The 15,355-nt window shown below is 34.2% G+C and overlaps 1 long non-coding RNA gene across 3 annotated transcripts in view; it reads right to left on the bottom strand.

The window, feature by feature from the left end:
• Positions 1 to 15,355, bottom strand: part of LOC116419047 — a 77,267-nt gene that overhangs the window by 40,371 nt on the left and 21,541 nt on the right. The window contains exon 1 of one of the 3 annotated variants that reach the window (XR_004229272.1): positions 9,690 to 9,981. The exons of 1 other annotated variant lie outside the window; for it this stretch is intronic. This is a non-coding gene — a long non-coding RNA (uncharacterized LOC116419047). Of the gene's footprint in view, positions 1 to 4,242; positions 4,423 to 9,689; positions 9,982 to 15,355 lie in introns of those variants that run through there. One more of the 3 variants, XR_004229271.1, reaches the window with a different exon arrangement.

The following is a 15,355-nucleotide window of genomic DNA, read 5'->3' as shown; positions in this document are numbered from 1 at the left end:
GACAATGCAGGAACAAAAATAAACCTAATTGGAAGAGAAAAATCAGGGAAACTACATTTTGCTAATAGATTCCATAAATAATGAACCAATAAAAATTGTAAAAATTATCCAAAAAATTAGTTTCTCTAATAAAGACCTCATTTCTTAAATATACATAAAACAGAGTAAAATTTATAAAATATAGATTCATTCCACAATTAATAAAGGATCAAAAGATATAAACAGTTTTCAGAAGAAAAAAATCAAAACTACCTATAGTCATATAAAAATATTCTAAATCACCATTGCTTAGAGAAAGGCAAGTGAAAACAGCTCTGATATACATTACACATGTCAGAAATGACAATTACTAGAAGTGATAGAGGAAAACTGTTGGTGCAGTTGTGAATTACTCCAACCATTCTGGAGTACAATTTGAAACTATGGTCTCAGGGGTGCTGATTTGATACAGCAATATTATTAGTGGATCTATAACCCAGAGAGATCAAAAGTAAAGGAAAAGGACCTATATGTACAAAAACAAATTAGCAATTTTTCTGTGGTGACAAAGACTTGGAAAATGAGAGAATACTAATCATTTAGGGAATGAATGAACAAATTGTCCACTTGCAGAGAGAGAACTGATAAACTCAGAATAGAGATTGAAGTATAATTTTCTTTCTTTACTTTTTTCCCATTTTCTGTGATAATACACAAATATGTTTTGTGTGATTTCCCATGTATAATTGATATCATGTTCTTTTGCTTCTCGAGAGGTGAAAGATGTGAGGAAAGAGAGAATCTAGAACTCAAAGTAATAATAATAAAAAGAAACCATTTCAATTAAAAAAAGAAAGATACAGGAAAAGTCATAACTCCCAGACATTTGATAAGGATGATATTAAATTGGAAGAAAGGTGGAATCTTAAAAGACAGCCTGACAAGAGTGAAACATACTGATAGAGACAGGGTAATATCCTTTTCAGAAAGTCTTGGTAAGATTTAGAGAGGAGGCACCTATTCCATAAAGCATATCAGGTGGGGAGGAGAAAATATGAAATTATACCATCCCATTCCATCCCCCAGATAGGACAACATTCTTCCTTAGGGAATGAAATACATTTCCACAATATTGCCACCTTTCAGAAAAATCCCTTTTTGCTCCACATTAATTATTCTTCTGAATAAAGAGAGATATCACATATCAAGATACAGAAAGAAAAATTCCATGTAAAATAACACGGACAATATAAACTATTTGGAAGTCTATCTGCCAAGATAAACCCAGGAACTATTTAAATATATTTACAAAACATTTTTCACATGAAGTCAGGTATAACACATTTGGAAAAAATGTCAAGTGTTCATGATTAGACATAGACATGAAAATTCTACTTAAATTAATTTACTTATTCAGTGCCATACTAATAAAATTACCAAAAATATTTTATCAAGCTAGAAAAAATAATAACAAAATATATTTGGAAGAACAAAAGATTGAGAATACCAAGGAAAATAATGGGGAGAAATGGAAAAGAAAGTGTCCTACCCATGCCAGATCTAAATCCACATTATGAAGTGGCAATCATCAAAACTATTTGGTAGTGATTAAGAAATAGAATAGTAGATCAATGGAATAGATCAGTAATCAATGACAATACTAATTTACTATTTATAAACCCAAAAATTCTAGCTTCTGGGATAAGAATTCACAACTTGACAAAAGTTGCTGGGAAAACTAGAAAATAGTATAACAGAAACTAGGCATAGATCAACATCACATACCCCATACCAAGGTACATGATTTAGACATGAAAGGTGATATCATAAGTGTAAAGGTCTGAAACTCTGAATAGGTGCACTTGAATCAGACAACCAAGCACTTAAGGCTAATTACCTATTGGACAATAACTCTATTAGCATGTTTGGAATTTCTCTTCTCACTGTTAATGCTAGCTCAATGCTTGGGGTTAAAGAGAATTGTAGATAAGGATTAGGGGGTGGAGTGAGAGAGGCCAGAGAACTTCATTTGGCCTCAGGACAAGAAGGAGAAGAGTGTGAAGATTCATAGAGATTCTGAACTCTAGAATCAAGGAAGGATCCTTGGCAAAACTCCCTGTAGTTTTGTCCATCTCCTTCACTTCTCCCCCTGAAGACCAAGGACTTCTGCTTGTCCTGACTGGCTGATTCTGAGGCACCCAGGGAGCTAGTCCGGATTTAACATATAAGCAAATTAGGTGAGCAAAGAATAGTTTACTTACCTGTCAGATATATGGAGAAGAGAAGAATTTATAACCAAACAAGAAGTAGAGAACATTATGAAATACAAAATGGATAACTTTGATTATATCAAATTGTAAAAAGTGTGGGAAAAAATTTTACTGCCAGTGTTTCTGAGAAAATCCTCATTTCTAAAATATATAGAGAATTTGATGGAATTTATGAGAATGTAACTCATTCCCTAATTGATTAAGTCAGAGAATATAAACAGCCAGTTTTCAGATGGAGAAATTAAAGCTATCTATGTCATGTGAAAAAATCCTCTAAATTACTTTTTATTACGGAAGTGAAAATTAAAACAACTCCGAGGCATTACTTCATACTTCTCAGACTGGCTAATATGACAGAAAAAAATGATAAATGTTGGAGAGAATGTGGAGAGAATGTGGGGAAAATGGAACACTAATGCATTATTGGTGGAGTTTTTGGATTGATCCAATAATTCTGGAGAGCTAAATTGCTCTATAACTATTTTGAAAGGGCTTAATATGCAGACCCTTTGATCCAGCAATATCACTCTTAGGTCTATAACCCAAAGAGATCATAAAAAGGGGAAATGAAACCACACATACAAAAATATTTATAGCATCTCTGTTTGTGGTGGCAAAGAACTGAAAATTGAGAGGACACCCATCAGTTAGGGAATGGCTGAAAAAATTGTGGCATGTGGATATAATGGCTTATTATTGTTCAATAAGAAATGATGAGCAGTTGGGTTTTAGAAAAACCTATGCTTTTCTGATGCTGAATGAAGCGAATAGAAGCAAGAGGACATTGTACCCAGTAACAACATTGTGGGAAGACCAACTATGAGAGACTTAATGATGCAGTGATCCAAAAAGATTCCCAAAGACTCATGATTGAAAATGCTATCCACATGCAGAGAAAGAATTATGGAATTTGAATGTAGAGAGAAGAATACTATTTTGTTGGAGGGTTTTGTTTTCTATTTCTTTCTCATGGCTTTCTCCTTTTGTTCTGATTCCTCTCTTACAACATGACAAATGTAAAATATGATGGCATATATATATATATATATATATATATATATATGGAGAGAGAGAGAGAGAGAGACAGACAGTGACAGACAGACACAGACAGAAAGCCTATTTCAGATTACTTGCTATTGGGGAAGAGGGATATGAAAGAAAGAGAAAAAAATTGAAACATCATAATTGAATGAATGTTGAAAACTATCTTTACATGTAATTGGAGAAAAACCTGATCCATGCCTCTCTCCTGAGCTCTCCACCAGGATATACTAGGGAATCTCAAATTCATTATGTTCAAAACAACTTAGTTTTTTATTCTATACCCATCCCTCTTCCTAACTTCCCAGTTTCTGTGGAAGATAAAATTTTCTTTCCAGTCACAAAATTTTATAAAATAACCCACAAAATCACCACCACATTTGAAGTTCTCATCAGCATGGACTATTATAATAACCTCCAACCTGTTCACTTTATAGTAAAGTGAGGGAAATCTTTTTTTAAATAATATTTTAAAAAGAAAGAAAATGGTGTATTTTGTTTCTTTAAAAAGTAAACACAGAAATTTCTAATCCATAAAGTAAAAATAAAAATCTTTTAAAATAAATAAAAATAAGAAAGCTATAGAGCAGAGGGGTTGGCTGGATGGAGAGGAGATAAGCAACATCTGTCAACAAGGCAAGAAGGAAGCTTCCTTCCCATCCTGTACTACATTCATGTCTTTTCAAAGAGAATGGGAAGGATGAAAAGTGACTGATCAAGAACTAACATTCTGTGTGTGTGTGTGTTTTAAGTGTAGGCTCTGGATTAGGCAACCTATAATTTACATTTTTTTTTCTTCCTTCACCTGTGCTGAGTTTCCACTACTAAAATAAAAATGTCACAGTAATTCTAAATTGAACTGCAAGGTGGCAGAAAGGTGGCTGGTGAGACACAGAAGGAATAAATGATCTTAGTTTATTAAGAAATATGTACAGCCATGTGGAAAGCTTACCTTCCTCTCTACCCCAATGGGCCTTTTTATCTCAGGTTCACTGGCTACACCAATACTCTGATGAACTCCATCTTTTACAAAACTCAGCCATTTCCTTTACCTATTACCATTCTGAAATATTCCTCTGAAACAATAGATGTTGTTGTTTCTTAACAACTCAACAGCCAGGTTCAAAATAGACTACTTTTACCCTCAATTTAAGCATTTTATTATCAATGGTCATAGCTTGCTTTCTCAGGGGGTTGTTACCTTGAAGATGTTTTGCTATTACATCATAATACCAAGCCGACTCCTGTTTGCTGTAAAAAGTATCTTTGCAAACCAAAAGGGAAAAACTTTCACCTCCAGAAGGCAAAGAACCTGAAGGTGGTCCTGTCCCTGTGCCAGGAACAAAACCTTGTAAAGTATTTTAAAAGTTTATTCTTCCCCAGATAGGCAAACATAACCCACCTTAGCATTAAATAGTCTTACCCATGTGCATCAGGAGAAGTCTGTTCCATCCCCCACAATTGAATAAGGCTTCTTTGAAAAAGAGACATAGCTTTGTCTGGATACTCTCATATAGTGCACAAAGTCTAGCCATGTCACTCCATGTGAGAGGAAATGAGAGGTGGTCAAGATTTATAACACAGTGGCAAGGGGATAGATGAAGTGTGAACATTTGGCCATGTGCGAAAAGAGTCCACCTGGGTATTGAAGGATTGACACTTATTTACCAGGGACTATGAGAGTCATTTTATAACTCTTTAAATCAAAGGAAGATCCTTCAAACTGCAAAAGTTTTCCTAAATGAATATTTAGTATAGAAAAGTTTGCTATGTCAAAGGCAAATAACTTCAAGTCCTTCATCTCAGATGTTAAATAATGCTGACAAGATGGGGGAGTGTTTTAGCATTCAAAACTTCAAATATGGGAATCTTCATATTGATAATATTTCATGTCCATTTTAGTATTTTGATTGAAACACTTCTCATTTATTCAGATTTATTATTTCATTTAGCTTTGTAATATGTTATTTATAGCACATTGCTACATAATTATTTTTACAGTTTGTTTGTTTTGAGGTAAGACAGGTTAGACAGCTGACTGATGGTAGTGAACAATAATTTTGCCACTTCTGTATTCCCACATTTTCTTCAAATCTATGTACCTGATTTGTGCCTCTCTCCTGAGCTCTAGTATCTCACTCTTTACCAGAATATACTAGGGCATCTCAAATTTATTATGTTCAAAACAACTTAGTTTTCATTCTAAACCCATCCCTCCTAAGTGTCTAGTTTTTGTGGAGGATAAAACTATCCTTCCAGTCACAAAGTTTTATAAAGTAACCTGCAAAATCATGACCACAGTTGAGGTCCTCATCAACCCTCAGCTGGACGATTATAACAACTTCCAACATATTCAATTTCCATCTAGTTTCATCTCTCTTCCATCTATCCTCCAAATCTACCAAAAATGATGAGACATTTGGTGAGACACTTGGAGTTATATGACTTCCTCAGGATCACACAGCTAATAAGTATTAAAGGTTTGAGGTCAGATTTGAATTCAGGTCCTCCTAATGTCAGGGCCTGTGCTCTATCTACTGCACCATCTAGCTGCCTCTAAATTGATATTCTTAAAGTAGAGATCTCACCATGTCACTTTTTCTGTTTAGAAAGTATTCTTTTTATTTCTAACTACCCATTTATTAATGCTTTAATATATAATTCACTTGTATGTATTATGTGTATATGAATACATGTATGTGTATTATATATACTTATGTATATGTATATATATATATAAAATTATATGCATATGTATTTTTATTAGGAACATAGATATAGAGCTGGGAGGCTCAGAGGCTACCTATTTCAACCAGTATATTTATTTTCAAGAAAGTTAAATAACTTGGTAATGATGGTACAGGAGTAAGTACCAGAGGAAGAAATTGAACCCAGATCCTCTAGCTCCAGAACTCCAGATCTAATCTCTATTTATACCATCATGTCATTTCCCTATTCAACTGGTATGTGTGTTGTGCTTTTTATCTTTTTAGATAAGTTTATATAATTTTCCTCCCTCTCCCTAGTAAAACATAAGTTCTTATAGGAAAGGGAAGGCTTGGTTTAAGATTTTTGTTTCCATAACTCAACAGTTTTTAGCAGGTAATTGGGCATTTGATAGATCCTTTCTTTTATTTGAATTGAATTGCACACAGGATTGCAAAAATGACCAAAACAAGGCAGAATATAGAGGAACTATCCCCTATTTCCTTTTGAATACTATTGGATACTGATCTATTTTAAATCAGGCTAATATTATATTTGCTTTGTGATTCTATACCATACTACTGACTTTTGCTGAGTTAGAAATCTAGTCAAATTTCTATATTTTTTCATATGAACTGCTAGTGTTTTTTTTTCTAATGAAAGCACAGGACTTCATACTTATCTTTATTAAATTTATCTCCTTATATTAGGTCTAATGTTCTGGCCTTTTCAGATCTTTTTGCATCCTGATTTTACTGCCCAATTTGTGATATGAGCCTCTTAGTTTTCTGTTATCTACATATGTGACAAAAATATCATTGATGTTTTCCTTTTTTTGAAGCAATAAGGATTAAGTGACCCACCCATGATCACACAGCTAGTAAGTAACCATTTATATTTTCATTGATAAAATGATTAAAAATGCACAAGATCCTTGAGGTAGCTCACTCGATTATCTCTTTCCAAACTTACATAAAATAATGACTGATCTAACTATTCAACCAGTTCCGTATCCAAAGATGATGACCATTATGAGGAGGAGAAGGAGGATGAGAATGATGAGTATGATGATGAACACAATAATGGGGGTAAAGGGTTTTCAAAATATTTTATATCTATTATCTTATTTGTACGTCACAATAGTCCTGTCCATTTTACAGACTAGGAAACTTAAACATGCAGGATCTAAATTATTTGTTCATAGTACAATCTCATAGATAGATAGAGATAAATAGAGATAGAGATATATATCTCTAGATAGATAAATAGATAGATAGATAGATACTCAGAGTTAATATTCAAAGCTAGGTTTCTTATTCCATATTCGGAACACTGAAGGTCTCAGTATCATACTACCTCTCTAACTAAGCATACTTACAACAATACCTGAACTTGGGGGAATGTTATCAATGGCTTTTACTCTGTGGGGAATGGGAAGTTCCAATCAGAGTTCCTCCTCAGGAATGCACATCTTTAATCTCTAATTATAGTTCAAAAAGCAGAGAATAAAGAAAAAGGAGATGGTTATTTGAGAAAAAGGAAGAGTTTAATTTACAACATATTAAGTTCAATGTAATGATATGATATCAATTGATCAAACAACAAATATTTATTAAGTGCCTACTCTATGCCAAGAATTATATTAGACTTTAGAAATAAGATATAAATATAAAAGATGCCTCTGTCTTCAAGAAGCTTATATTGTAAAGAGGAAACAAAATGGAAGAGATCTCTCACAGATAGTTGTTTATATTAGATCTTGAGCTAAGAGCATAGACCAAATGATAGATAGATCAATTTAGAATTGGTGTCAAAAACTGTAGTTTGGAAGTTAAAGTGAAATCACATAATAATGGAACAGGTTGGTTAACAAATGAATTAATCTGTAACCATCCATTAAAATATTACCAGGTGCCAGGAACTGGGCTAAGAGCTTTGAGCACAAAGAAAAATCAATAGGCCTACATCCTAATGGAACAGACTACTTGTATACAAATAGGCAACTTGGAGGGACCAGAAAAATCCATTTGTCCAAAAGTCACAAATCAAACTTCCTTATTTGCTGCTTTGGGGGCAAATAATAGCTATCTCTTCTGTTGACAAGATTTGCGTGCGTGTGTGTGTGTGTTTGTATGTGTGTTATCTATCTACATCTATATATCCATCTACATATAATATAGATGTAATAAAGGTAACTTAGGCAGGGTGAATCCTAGCAGTCAGGAAATCAGAAGAGGTTTCATAGAAGCAGTAGTGCTTAAGAGTTAAAGGAAACCAAGGATCCCAAGAAATGGAATGATTAGAGGGAGCCTTCCAAGTCTGAGGGAAGAGCTGGTGTGAAAGTATAGAGAAAAGAAAGTGAGCACTGTGGGTAAAGTTCAGTAGATAGGAACTATGGCTAGATTACAGGATATGTGAAAAAGAATATGGAAAAATACTGGAAAAGTAGACAAGGATCAGTGTTGAATGTTGAATATTTTAAAAGTCAACACCTTCTAAGGAAAAGAAGTTAGAGTGTAGGAGAAAGGATAACCTGGAAGAGAAGCAGCCTTTTTAAGCACCTCAGTATGTTAAATAACAGCTTTGTACTCCATATTCTTAGCAGATTACCTTACCTTATTCAGAAGGTCCAAACCATTCAATGTGAATTTCCTTGTAGCCCACCAAATATAATTATTAATTTTTCCTCTTCCTTCTCTCCTTCACTTCTATCTCTATGAAAGAAGATCCTTTCTTCATTCCTGAGTGATCTCTTGTTCTCTCCCCTCATATCAGGAGAGCAGCTACCATAACCTTCCTCAGACTACCATCATCTTCCTCAGGACCCCACTGGAAACAGTCAAGGCCCTAGAGCCCAACAGCTTTGGGAGCTGCAGTGCCTCCCAGACCTAATGGTTATGCTTTTAGCCCATTCCTTCCAGTAATGATAAAGAGGAAAATAACCCAAATGGAGAAGGTGGTCTCCATCCCTTCAACATCCACCTATCAACTGTCATCAACAAATAGGTTTTATGGGGCTGCAAAAGGCATTGCCCAGAGGAGTAACCTTTGTGTAGATGTACTATAAAGTATATACTAGCTCTACTGATGATACAATCCCATACTTCTAACAAAGATCCAGGAAAAAAGAGAGTCCTTACCAACAAAACTCTTGGCAAATAATTCAATATGGTTTTACCAATGGAAATTATAATAAAAATGCAATAATGTCATTTGTTTTACAGTTGAACTATGAGAATCTATCAAGTCAGGAAGTACTATTGTGATATACACACATGCACACACACACACAAATAGTCTCTTCTCTCCAGAAGTTCACATTGTCATTAGGAAGACAATATACAAATAATTATATTCAAACAAGATATATACGTGATAAAATTGGAGAGAATGTTGGAGAGTAGGCATTAGCATTAAAAAAAAAAGTATTGCATTTTTGTTTGCAAAAGGTAGTATTTTAGCTGAAACTTGAAAAAAAAAATTAAGAGGTTGAGAGGCAGGAATAACAAGAGAGACCATTCCAGGCAAGGGGACACTGAGGTAATGAATTATCCTATGCTAAGCACAACAAGGAGGACTCAATCATAGAATACATAAAATGGCCCTTTCCATCTAACTTGCAGCCAAAACCCCCTAAATGTGCTGACTCTCCCTGTTGAAATATGAGCTCCTTTAAAACAGTGATTGCCTTACCTTGCTACATATATTGCCAGTGGTTAACACGTATTTAAAAAATGTTTTCTTTTTCATTCATTGATTCATTTATTCCAGGAATTTGCTCTCCAAAGTTCCTCCAGCTTTTATACATTTTCAATTTCCCACCACTTACCCCCAATACCTGTCTTCTTTTGTACCCACAAACTACTCAAGTCTGCCCTATTGAAAATAGAGCTTCCTTCCATCTTGCTACCCCTGTTACCTCTGCAGGTGCTGACACTGCACAGATGTTGCTTTTAGCCCCCCAGCTCAGCTTGGCTAGAACATAAACCACCCACACCGTCACAGCTGTGTGCACTTTTACACCTTGCAGGTGGGGTGACCATCAAGGAAGCTCTGCCTAGCAGGAAAGCCAAGCAGAACTGCTGCACATTCACTTACGATCTAAGCAAACCAGCAGATGGGTCCCACCCATTGTTGATTATCCTCCCATGAGAACTGGCCAATTGAGTTTAATGAACTTTTTTTTTCCATTGCTCTGTATTTTTCCTGCATATCATCTGACAGATTGCCTCTTACATAATATACTACACCTGAAATTAGGAATGCTTTTCTTTCTTTGCTAAGTAAATTATTGGCAAGTATTGGCTAAGTAAAAAATTGGCAACAACTATATAATTTCAAAAGTCATATAGAAGATATCTTATTCTTCTAGATTTTCCCTCTTCACATAGAAGTCATCTTATTCTTAGTGTTTCAGCAAAAACTTGGTCCTGTTAAGTGTGTTTTTCTCATCCAGAGATCTTTGTGTAAACAAACCTATCTAGCAGGTCAATAGTATAGAATAACTTGTAGGTATCTGGGCATAATTAGAGATTATAAGAAATCAATAATTTCTCAATTGTTGGACAAATGGCCAAACAAAATATAGTCTATGAATGTAATGAGATATTATTGTGTCATAAAAAATGCCAAATAGGATATATTCAGAGAAACTTAGGTAGATCTGTATATAACAATGCAGAGCAAAGTAAGTAGACCCAAGAGAATGATTTACATAATGACCAAAAGACTTAAAAGAAAAGGACAAGCATAAGAGTTATAATTAATAGAATAAAAAATCCTAGTTGAATTGAATTGACCTATCTCACCCTCAGATGGACAGTGAAACATACCGCCCTTCTCCAAGCAAAGAGATGGTGGGTAATTGGTACTAAATGAGGCATGAGCATAGTCAGACATGACCAGTGGGTTGGTTTGCATTTGAAAAGTTTGTTCCTTTGTTGAAGACACTTTTTTAAATTTTGCTTTATCTGTTTCAGAAACCCTTTAGCAATCTAAGGAAGCCAAAGGACCACTTCTCAGAAATGTTTTAATTACATAAAATAAAATTTAAAAGTCAAGAATATGAAAAAGGCCAATTATATTGAGAAATAAAGATGTATTTTCCCCATCCAATATCATGGACCACCCAAAATGTACCCAGAGACCACCAAAAAGATCTGTGGACCATATCTGTGGGGCACTAGGAAGAAGAGTAGTATTTTTTAAAGCATAATAAAAACATTTTTTGTTGAGCATTCTATTATTTTTTTCATTTATTTAGAGTTTTATTTTCCCCAGTTACATGTAAAAACAATTTTTAACATTCCTTTTTTAAAATGTGGAGTTTCAGATTCTATCCTTTCCTTCTTCCCCACCCTTCTGCATTGAAAAAGCAAGGAATTTGATATAGGTTATACATCTGTAGTCATGCAAAACATTTCCATAATAGTCATCTTGTAAAAAAAAAATAGACAAAAAACGGTCAAAAAATAAAGTAAAAAAAGTATACTTCAATCTGTATTCAGACACCACCAGTTCTTTCTCTGGCTATTTATAGCATTTTTCATCCTAAGTCCTTCAGAGATGTCTTGGATCATTATATTGCTAAGAATAGCTAAGTCATTCACAGAGCTCATCATCTTACAATATTGCTGTTACTTTGTGGACAGTACATTCACTTTGCAAAAGCTCATGGAAATCTTTCCAGATTTTCTGAGAGCATACTGCTCATCATTCCTTATAGTATAATAGTATTCCATTATAATCACTTGCCAAAATGTGTTTAGTCATTTCCCAATTGATGAGCACCCACTCAACTTCTGAATCTTTGCTCCCAAAAAAGAGCTACTAAAATATATATATATATATATATATATATATATATATATATATATATATATATATATATATTTTACATATAAGTAGTTTTACTTTTTTGTCTCCTTTGTCATATAGATCTAGAAGTGATATTGGCAGGTCAAAGGGTATGTATGATTTATAGCCCTTCAGCATTGTTCCAAATTGCTTTACAGAATGGTTGAATCAGTTCACAACTATACTAACAATACATTAATGTATTGTTTTTCCACATTGGTCAATTTTCTTTTCTGTCCTATTAGCCAATCTAATATGTATGAAATAGTACCTCAGAATTGTTTTAATTTGCATTTCTTTGATCAATAATGAGTTTAGAGCATTATTTAATGACTATAGATAGCTTTGATTACTTCATCTAAGAAATGTTCATATCTTTTGATCATTTAGTGACTGGAGAATAGGGCTTATTTTTTTTTTTTTAGAAATTTGGCTCAGTTCTCTACATATTTGAGAATTGAAGCCTTTATAAGAGAAACCTGTTTCAATTTTTTCACAATTACTATTGCTAATTTTATTCACCACACACTTTATTCTATTCTCTCTCTCTCCTTTCACCCTGTCCCTTCTCCGATGGTCCCTGCTCTAATCTGCTCTCCCTTCTATCACCCCTTCCTTCACTTATTCTCTTCTCCTCCTACCTCTCAGTAGGATAAGATAGATTTCTATACTCCATTGAGTGTATATCTTATTCCTGCTTTGAGTCAATTCTGGTGAGAGTAACTCCCTACCATTATTAACTCCCTACTATAACTCTCCCTCTTTTATTCTTCTACTATAAAACTTTTTCCTTGCCTCTTTTATAGCAGATGATTTTTACCACATTCTGCTTCTCCCTTTCCCTCCCCTCCAGTACATTCTTCTCTCACCTCTTGATTTTATTTTTCCTCTTGATATTCAAGTCACTCTTGTGCCCTATCTATATATACCCCTTCTAACTGCCAAAATAATGAGAAAGTTGTTACAAATTACAAGTATCATGTTCCTATATAGGAATGTAAACAGTTTAACCTTATTAAGTCCCTTATGATTCCTTTTTCCTGTTTCCCTTTTTTTATTTCTCTTGAATATTATATTTAAAAGCCAAGTTTTTTATTCAGCTCTGTGTTTTCATCAAGAATGCTTGAAAGGCCTCAATTTAATTGAATATCTGTTTTCCCCCTTAAGGATAATACTCAGTTTTGATAGAAAAGTTTTTGATAGAAAGAAGATTGTTATTTGCTCTTTTGCCTTTTGGAATATCATATTTCAAATTCATATTCTTTAATGTAAAAGCTGCTAAATCTTTTGTTATCCTAACTGTGGGTCCACAATATTTGAATTGGTTCTTTCTTACTGAGTGCACTATTTTCTCCTTGACCATGGAGCTCAGAATTTGGCTATAATATTCCTAGGAATTTTCATTTAGTGGTCTTTTTCAGGAAATGATCTATGGATTCTTTCCATTTCTATTTTACCCTCAGGTTACAGAATATCAGGGAAGTTTTCCCTGATGAAAGATGATGTCTAGGCTCTTTTTTGAATTGTGGCTTTCAGGTAGTCCAATAATTTTTAAACTATCTCTCCTGCAACTGTTTTTCAGGTCAGTTTTTCCAGTGAAATATTTCACATTGTCTTCTTTTTTACATTTGGGGGCTTTATTTTATTGTTTTCTGATTTCTCATAAACTTATTAGCTTTCAATTATTCAATTCTCACTCTTAAAGAATTATTATTTTTTCAATGAGCTTTGTATCTTCTTTTCTCCTTTTTTATTAGGTTAATTCTGCTTTTTAAGGATTTGTTTTCTTCAATATTTGTATGTGTGTGTCTCCTTTATTAAACTGTTGACTCCTTTTTTCATGTTCTCTCATATCACTCAAATTTTTCTTTCCATTAATTCTCTACCTCACTTACTGGATTTTTTTTTTAATTCAGTCTTTCCATGACCTGAGACCAATTCAAATTTTTGGAGGTTTTGGATATAGGCACTTTGACTTTGCTATCTTCTTCTGAGTGTGTTTTGATCTTCTTTGTCACCATAGTATTTTCTATGATCAGAATTTTTTTCTGTTGTTTGCTCATTTCCAAACTTATTACTTGGTTTTTAACTTTGTTAAAGTAGGTCTCTGCTTCCAGAGTGGAGGGTGTACTGACCTAAAATTTAGAGGTTTTATGTAATTTTTCAGAGATACTTGTAGGGACCTGTAAGCTTTCAATTCTTCAAAAGTGGTATGATTTAGTAAGAAGTCTATTTCCTCCTCTCCTGCCCTGTGCTATGATTTGTAAGTGACTGCCAGCACTTTTTTTTTCTGCCATGAAAATGTGAGATTTCACTGTGACTGTGAACTGGTGTGCTAATGCTTCTCCTTGCCTTGGGATTGTCGCTGAAAACTGAAACCCAGATCCAAACATAAGCAAATCAACAGAGTGCTAACAAAGACATCCTGTAATCGCCTTCTGACCAGTTGTTTGACTCCTTTACTGCCTATGGGATGAGAGCTCTGTGAAAGCCCCTGCTGCCATTGTTGATTCAGTAGTTCCTAAGGCCTCTTCTTGGTTTTGGGGGGCCAGGGCTGTGCCAGCAAAGCCTGAACTGGACTGCAGTCCACTCTCACCCTAGTGCAATGGACTTTCTTGCCAACTTCCCAAGTTGTCTTAGATTGGATTTTTTTTTACTTCATCTTTTGGTGGACTCTGCTGCTCTAGAATTTGTTCAGTGTCATTAATTAAAAGTATTTGAAGGGGTTTGGTGGAAAGTTCAGATGAGCCCCTGCTTTTACTCTGCCATATTGGCTATGTATCCTTATATTCTTCATAATAAAACATTTTAAAAAGTGAACCAGAACCTCTTTCCTAAACATAAGAACAAACCTTGACCCCACCAAAATCTTACAGTGTAAGTCACGATGAAAATACAGGTCATCCAATTCTACAGCCATGGTTCTTTTCTAGATCACTTTCTTGTCCCTAGCAGACTCTCAGTAAGTAAATATATTGAATTGAATTGAAGTCAGAAAACATCACAAAGCTTCCCTCTGAAACTGAAACTGTAATAGTTCCTACAGCTCTACTTTATGATGGAAAAATGGAAGTAATGATAAGCTCAGTCAGGTAGAAACAGACAATCCTAAAGTTCAGAGAACACTCCAACTTTTCTTTTAAAACATTATAGAAATATTCTAAGCCTATTTTCATCTCCATGACAGAGTTAGGAGGATATCCCAGCTTATTATCCCATCTTTCTTTCTGTGCCTTTTAAGTCCTAATTCTGCTTTTCATTCTCACCATGACCTTCCAGATCTCTATTAATTCTTTCCTTCAGCCAGAGTTCAAATAGACTCATTGGTGAACCAATTCTAATACACTATATACTTGTTTTCCTTGTATTTATATTTTTATTCCTTGACAAACCTTGGCCTTAGGTTTTTCATTCCAACTTCCCTTCTAGCTATATGTTGTTGTACATAACTGAGGGGGTATCATAAGTCAATGTTGACCAGGTCCACTATAGATTTGTATCAT

This window comes from Sarcophilus harrisii, chromosome 4 (genome assembly GCF_902635505.1).
Source record: "Sarcophilus harrisii chromosome 4, mSarHar1.11, whole genome shotgun sequence".
NCBI lineage: Eukaryota > Metazoa > Chordata > Mammalia > Dasyuromorphia > Dasyuridae > Sarcophilus > Sarcophilus harrisii.
Note: the sequence above shows the minus strand (reverse complement) of the source record. Positions and strands in the feature narration are given on the sequence as shown.